Here is a 7525-nt window from a genome sequence, read left to right as displayed (position 1 = left end):
GCTCACGGAGTAGGAAAGACCAATCTGGTCTTTATGAAGGTTACAATTTTTACTACTGAGCCTAGTACACACTTAAGTTCTTTGGGCATCTTTTTCACCACCTGGACCTCTCGATGGATACTGCAGGGAGTCCAACTGGCAAATTTAAACTACTGACCTGGATAAAATTAGTACCCATACGATAATTTTATCCTGATGTTTGTAGAAATGATAGGAGGAGAATGTCTGGCTTGAATTTTATGACATAGTCCAGAATTGTTATTGTTGTTGTTATTGTAAACAAAAACAACATATGTTCCAAAAAACTAGAGGAAGAAAGGGGAAGGAAATGTTGTCATCTGTGATAAACAGCAGAAGATCTGAATGAGTGTCAGAGAATCGTTTATGAAAAACTGTGAAAGTTTTACTTGCATTTGGGGAGCATATACAGTGGCTGTGAAAACAAATGTCATGCTTGTGTGACCAAATAACTAGATTTGACTTAAAAGCAGAACCAGGCGAGACATGGTTTCACAGTTTTTATTATGCTCCAACAGGGGAAGGTTAGTAATGGTAAGGAACATGTGGAGGGCTTCTTCCAGGTATAAGAAAGGAAAGGAGTTCCATTAAGAAAGAAGACAAGTGTTAGGACACTATTGATTAAGGTGAGTACAAACTGAATGGTGAGGGAGATCTTACTTGAGAGTCCATGGGGAAGCTTCCAGAGGGGAGAAGCTGAGCACAGATTGGCATCCAGGTGAGTGTTGGCGGCAGGGGACGAGCAGGCAGGTGAGAAGATGAAGGTAAGGGATCCAGGTACACTGTTAGACTTTTCATCTCCACTTTACGGTAACATACTGGCCTCACTGTTGCCAGCGTCATACCGTGACGCCATATTACGGTAGCTTACCGTGGTGCAGGATGATACCGTTTTTTGCTGTTGTGGTATAATACTCTTGGACAAATTATGGTAACGCACCGTAGCTTTTTTTACGGTATCTCACTGGTGTCACTGTCGCCAGTGATATACCGTTATGTCGTTATGTCGTAAATTACGTCAACAAAGTAACATCATACTGTGATTAAGAAATTGGTATACTACCGTTTATTCACGGTATGTCACTGTAAGCCCGCTACAAGGTAATAAACTGCAATATATTAACCAGTAACTTACCGTTATCACGCATCATCAGTACCAAAAATATTAATCTCTGCTAGAGGATACCGTGTCCCAACAGGCGGTCATTTACTGTTTAACACGTCGTAATTTACCGTAATTTAAGGAAACAGTAACATACTGTAAGAGACTGGAGGGTTCCAAAAAAAGGTATCATTTATTTATTTATAGTTATATAAAAACATATATATACCCACTAAAGATCGATTGATCAAGATAGATAGATAGATACACACACACACAAAATAATTCATGTGCTTCACACCACTTTTTATTTCTGTTCTGATTTTTCCCTGATGAAATACACATTTCCAAAATCAAAAACTGAAAAGAACTGAAAACATATTTTCATTGAGAAAGCACTTGTTTTTACTAAACCATGTAATCCATTATTTTCTCAGATGGTTATACAAACAATAACGATATTATGTCATATCCATATCATGGCAGACAACATATGCTCAAGTGTTGGGTTTTCTTAGTTATATTTTGTAGGGTCTTAAACCTACAATGTGAAGTGCCTTGGCATTCATTTTGTTGGCACCATACAAATAAACTGAATTGTAATGAATATAATATCAAGCCCCACACTTCTGCCTTTATATACACTTTATCCAAAATACTGGCTCACACCACCAAATCAATGCACAAAGCAGGGTCCACAAGGACATGGATGAGCGTGTGTGGTGTGAAGGAACTTGACTGACCTGCACTGAACCCTGACCTTGCTTTGTGGACTGAGTTCATTGATTTGTAGGGTGAGCCAATACATGTGACAATTAAAGTGTAAGTAGCTGAAATAATTTTTAACAAACGGGTAAAAGAAGGAAAAAAAAAATCAAAACTGTTGCACTCAAAAAACCTATTGGACAGAGACAGCGTCTTGCAAGATGGCGAGAGAGCTTGTCTTCTTTGTTGTTCGTCTTGTGTAAATGTCCAGAAAGCATGGGCCATGGATCATCTGTGGAAACACAGGTAACAACACATTGGTCACTTAAATTATACAAGAAATTCACTAAAAATGGCAAAAACAGTTACCTAATTTGAAGTTTTCTACTCAAATTCAGTAAGTCGCTGGAGGAAAGTTGTGACATGAGGGTTAATGTGAACAACCTTTCGCTTCACAGTGGTCCCAGTCCTTCTGCTTTTCCCAACCTTGGAGATACATTTTGTTCCCTCTTCAGGGTTTATCCTTACAAAAAACCTTAAAACATGCCATAATAAATAGTAACATACAGTAACATTGAGTTGTGATGTGAAAAAATGACCTACTTTGGGATAATTTATTCATCATCTATCACAATTAGCTAACTGTTCAAACATACCTCTGAATCAGTTCCAATGTTGCACACGCTGACTCCTGGAATTCCACGTTCAATACATAGAATGAACCAAAGAAGACATCGCATCAGCAAAGATGTTCTCTTTGTCCAGCTCAACAATTACACGCCCCTCTGCACTCACCATCCAGCAGGTGGCGGTCATTGAACTTTGTCCTGTATGTATAGGGGCAACATGTTGTCATTATGCAACATAAAATAATTTCAATACTTCACTTCTTCACACTGTCTAGATAATCAAAAAGCAAATAGCTATGTACAGTTAATTATTAATGGCCTTATGTACATAAGTCCGTTTTAACATATTAGAATTGTACATAATTGGGAATTATTCTGCACATTAAACACACCTAACAAAGAGTCAGCCCAATTAAATTACCGGAGATGAATCAACTGTATGGTGATTTTGGAGTTTATAGTTTGTGCTGCTGTTAAACTTTACAGTATTGACTTCAGTATTTCTGCTGTTGGTGTAGCTAGACTACCATGTTGATCAGTAATATGTAATGTGAAATTTGATATTGTTACCTTGCTGGGTTCACTGAGACACATGTCCAACAACCTTGGTTTATAGAGGAAATTACAGAAATGTGAGCTAACAAAACAGAGACTGGATACCTGTGTCCACGAAAAGCTCCTGTGCCAAACAGAAATTGTAATATGGTCTAATCAGCTCTATTTCATAAATGACTTCTTACCAAGCATAATCAGCCTTGGAGTGATTGGCAGGTTGCTCTCTGCTTCAAGGGACATCCTGGTAGATGTTTCCTGCCAGAAAAAGGACCAAGACATTTTATGTAACAAAAAACAAAACAAAAACAGGACAGCAAGCAACAGCATTAAACATAGAGCTGTATGAAAAAAAAGCTTACATCTGCTAAGACAAAGAGGGAGTCTTCATCTTCCTTGTAATACTTCATCATGAGAAGTATGGCTGCTGTGCCAACCTTGTTGTTGGTCAAAACTCCCTCACTTTCTATCTGCTGGATGAGTGTCCTTATACCAAGGTTCCATTTGAGCTTCTGGCTGGAGAAATAGTTAATAATCCTTCTGCCTTTGGTTATGAGGGCCTGACTTAGCGCTCACTGATATCGATGCCTATGAGTTTGTAAAAGTGGTTGAAAGACCTTTCCGAGTAAACAAGAATGGCCACTGCTCCTGAATTTCAGCTACTGAAAGTGAGGGACAACTGTTGATAAGCTGCTGCTGAGAAATATATGTGAGGCACATGAAGTCATCCACATCAGGTCTCTCCACAGCTCCAGGTCCTTGTGAATTAAAAATTGTTAACAAGATGTGCTTCTTTTCCTCTAAAGAAGCTGGCGTTTCCCCCTCAGGAAGTTCAACTGGCTGCCAATTTATACAACTATAGCTATCAACAAGGCATCTAACTTTTTTGGGTGAGGTTGCATTACTGTTGGGACTGTAGTCTTCCTCATTCCTGGTTCTCTTTGTTTGACGAAGTCTATGTGTTGTATTATCTCGATTAACATGTTCAACTCTAGATTTGATGCTTCTCAGTAGTGAATAATGTCCACAACCCAGTCTTTCTCCCTTTTCAGTAAAATCTGCAAATGTTTGAGGGTATCTGTTTACAATGATTTTAGCAACTTCTTCACAAAATGCACGTTTAGGGTTCCTGCAGTGAACTTGCATGGCCTCCACAACAATTCTAACCATACTGTCTCCTCTTGTGATTGCATGCGACAGTCGGAGTGGAAATCTTTCCCAAGGAATCTGTAAGTGTGAGACCAAGAGCTGGAGTAATGGTTGTACATAGTGGTGGTGGTGGAGGAGGAGGGGTGAGGTGGATGGCTTGATGTTTCAGCTGATGCAGCAGGGCAAGGCTCCAGAGTAATGGTGTCATTCAGGTTCTCTGGTCTGTTGCCATCTAAACAAATAAATAAATAAAGATCATTGGAAAAGCTACCTTAAAAAGCTACTATGTCAACAAATATGTCCTCACTAAAAGATGAACCCTTCAATTAGGATTGAGTAGTAACGGCAAGGCAGTTTTTGGGGACCTTGTCTGAAGATGAAAAGAAGCAATCCCAGGACTGCAAAAGAACTACAAACTCAAGGTCTTGCATTGAAAAGACCTTGAGTCAATATATTTTACAGTATGTCACAATTTCAAACCCTTAGTTGTACCACTACCAATGACAGGTTAATGGTGTTAGATTTAGTGTCTACTTTTGTTTATGTTTTCCGTGTTAAGTATCTACCAGACAATGTGAGCCCCAAAACGCTCTTCAATATTATACTGTCAAAGTACATGTGTAGTATGGTGAAGAGAAAAAAAAGCTAATCAGTGACATATGAGTCTATGAGTGACCTTCAAATCATAGACTCAAGTCTATGAGTCTGTGAGTTGTACAGAACCTACACAAACCTCCTTTAAATGCAAGAAGTAGTTTACGTATTTGAATTGGTGTGAGAAAGGGTTTGAGATCTTCCGCCTCCACAAACACTTACTTTTTTGTTGTACACCAATAACGATGTTCTACAATGCAGATTATTTTCTCTCTGTCTAGTGTCGGCAGGAGGCTTGTGAGTTCCTCTTCAATTTCCATCCCTGAAAGAGAATTAAGAGGAAACTGAATGGTGTAGGGAGACAACAAAAAGGCCTGCCATGTTATAAAGTGGTGGTGGGTAATAATCCATCAGACTGTCATTTACACACACTCTTCTTTCTGTAGGGCAACGCAAGCAGTGAAGTCCAAGGTCAATGAGAAGTACTGAATGATGCAACTCGAGCACAAAGTACAATTCAGAATCGTTAACAAGTATAACAGCTATCTTCCCAAAAACCAAGCCATCATCAGTGTCATCTACAATGGAAACATAGCCTTTGACATACTTGGTACCTTTGTAGACAACTGCTGACACATCCAGAGTTTGCCACAGCTTCTTGAATGAGAGCGTTGTAAAGATGATGATTCTAATCTCTTGTTTCTCCAATCATTTGGACTATAGGTGGAAACATTTGGCCCACTGAGAGGTAGGACTGCAGTAACTGATGCCGTTCAGTCTTGCATAAGTTGACAAAGTTATGCAAGACTGAACTTGTACATGCTTTGAAATACGAGTGCTTGCTCTCAAACCAAAGGGTGCACAAACGAATGAGTGGTCCAAAGTGAAGGATAAGCTCTGCATAATGTAACAAATAGTGATGTTTTGCTTTTAAAGCTTTGTCAGGAAACCTACTGTGTCTCAGATATATATAGTCCTCTATGAAAAAAGTTCTTGATTGATTTTGTCCACTTCTGCTTATGGGATATTAAATGAAGACAGTTTGTTAGACAGTATTGCAAGAACATTGTGCATTCCACAGCTGAGAAGATCCTGAAATTCCTCTATGATGCTCTGTATAGTGCTGGTTGGTAAGAGCATTTTAGCCTGCATTTTTAAATTACACAAAGCCAACTGTCTTCTAATAGATTAACTGTGTCCTGTCCTTGTATTATGGCAAATTCCCCAATTTCTTGTTGCCTTGACTGCTGAACTGTCTACTTATGTTTTCGAGAAATACGGCTGGAAAATGATGTTCGGACACTGAAGTATTTAGAGCGATCTTCAAATGGACATTTGTTTCTATCAAGTCTCATAAATCCATTGGCAACTATTACCTAACTAGTCTTTTGAATCTCCACATTCATAGATATTGATATTTTGTCTTAGCATTTGAATGAAAATAACCTGGCTGGGTAGCTTAAAGGTCAAAACAAACAGTAATAAAAACGCATTTCTGACTTCTCTCGAATAAGTGAAAAAACACTTACCTTCAGACTGATTAGCTGGTGTCAATCCAACTTTAATGTTTCCCATGTCAGTCCGTTTTAGGGAAAAGTGTTAAGTTTAGTTGTTTCATGTACTTTTGAGATACTCCCTCATGGACGAGAAATTTGGAGTCTAGCAGAGTTGTCATGAATAGCATACGATCTTCAGATATAATCCAATCAACCTTGCATTTAACCTGACTGAACTCCATCCAGTTACCTCTGACTACTTCTAAGTTGCACATGTTAACGGTCCGTAAATTGTCTCTGTTGTTCTTCCACCATCTCATCATCACTGTGTGCTGCAGCGAACTGGATCTGTGGCACAGAATAGTTGATGGCCATGTTGTTCTCCTGCTTTGCAGCTTTGTTTGAGTTTGAACTGTGTCTTAAACGTGCAAAACTAAGAAAAGCAGATCAATATTTTCTTCTTCTTGTTATTTAATGGTGGTTGGCAACCAGCGAAAGGAGCATTAGCCGCCTCGATCAATATCTTCTATCCGCCATTGTTGTTTTGAAAGTGTGCGCCATACGTCACGTTGTACGTCAGGTAAAGGTGTGGTCTCGACTATTGCTCTCCCATTGAGATGTGTAACCAGTGCTACACACACCTGTCACTTAACACGCTTTAAAAACGTAACATTTGCTTTAAAAACACAACCCAACGCTAAACATGAACAAACAAAAAAACACCCGTGTTACATTATCATGTATATCCAGGACATCTCTTCTGAACCAAGACGAAGTGGTGCTACAAGGAGAGTGCATTTTATAGCAGTCTGGCCTGCCACAAAATGCACCGCTAAAAATACAGTTTCTGCTTGTCCCAGAATTTATTAAATTTGAGAGTGAAGTTGTAGGACTGATGCTGGTTAGTGGTGTAGGTTTCATGGATGTGACACCTGAACTTGTGTAAAATGACCACCAGAGCATATTCCGAGACTTCTGGTTAGTTCACTGTAGTTAGGAAATCAGTCTAAGTATACGTTACCTAGTAAGTATACTACTAATGCTTCTTGGGGACTACATTGGCCCCCGTTTTAGTATATAGAAGTATACTTGAAATGAACTTTTGGATGTACTTTTTGTTCACTATAACTGTACTAGCATAATGTCCTTTCCAGTCTATAAGAGTATACTTAAAATATACTCTACTCTAACACAATACTAAACTTACAAGTATACTATTGATTTACTTTTTAGTTTATATTTGGCTTACTTCTGGTTGAAACATAGTAATTAAAATCCAG

At 38.8% G+C, this 7525-nt stretch overlaps 2 long non-coding RNA genes across 4 annotated transcripts; both read right to left on the bottom strand.

The window, feature by feature from the left end:
• Nucleotides 1-1889: 1889 nt before the first annotated feature.
• LOC120435016 lies at nt 1890-3565 on the bottom strand. 3 transcript variants are annotated; one of them, XR_005609469.1, is made up of 4 exons: nt 3369-3565; nt 3195-3264; nt 3025-3058; nt 2582-2652 (listed from the first exon to the last, which is right to left on the bottom strand). It is a non-coding gene; the product is annotated as an uncharacterized LOC120435016 (long non-coding RNA). The 3 variants fall into 3 exon arrangements; XR_005609470.1 differs by lacking the exons at nt 2582-2652; nt 3025-3058 and adding an exon at nt 1890-2117; XR_005609468.1 differs by lacking the exon at nt 3025-3058.
• A 57-nt stretch (nt 3566-3622) lies between these two features.
• Nucleotides 3623-6881, bottom strand: LOC120434984. The gene is made up of 3 exons (XR_005609454.1): nt 6279-6881; nt 4972-5071; nt 3623-4387 (listed from the first exon to the last, which is right to left on the bottom strand). It is a non-coding gene; the product is annotated as an uncharacterized LOC120434984 (long non-coding RNA).
• Nucleotides 6882-7525: the final 644 nt, after the last annotated feature.

This window comes from Oreochromis aureus, linkage group 19, assembly GCF_013358895.1.
Source record: "Oreochromis aureus strain Israel breed Guangdong linkage group 19, ZZ_aureus, whole genome shotgun sequence".
Lineage (NCBI taxonomy): Eukaryota > Metazoa > Chordata > Actinopteri > Cichliformes > Cichlidae > Oreochromis > Oreochromis aureus.
This window is presented reverse-complemented; position numbering and strand designations above follow the sequence as displayed.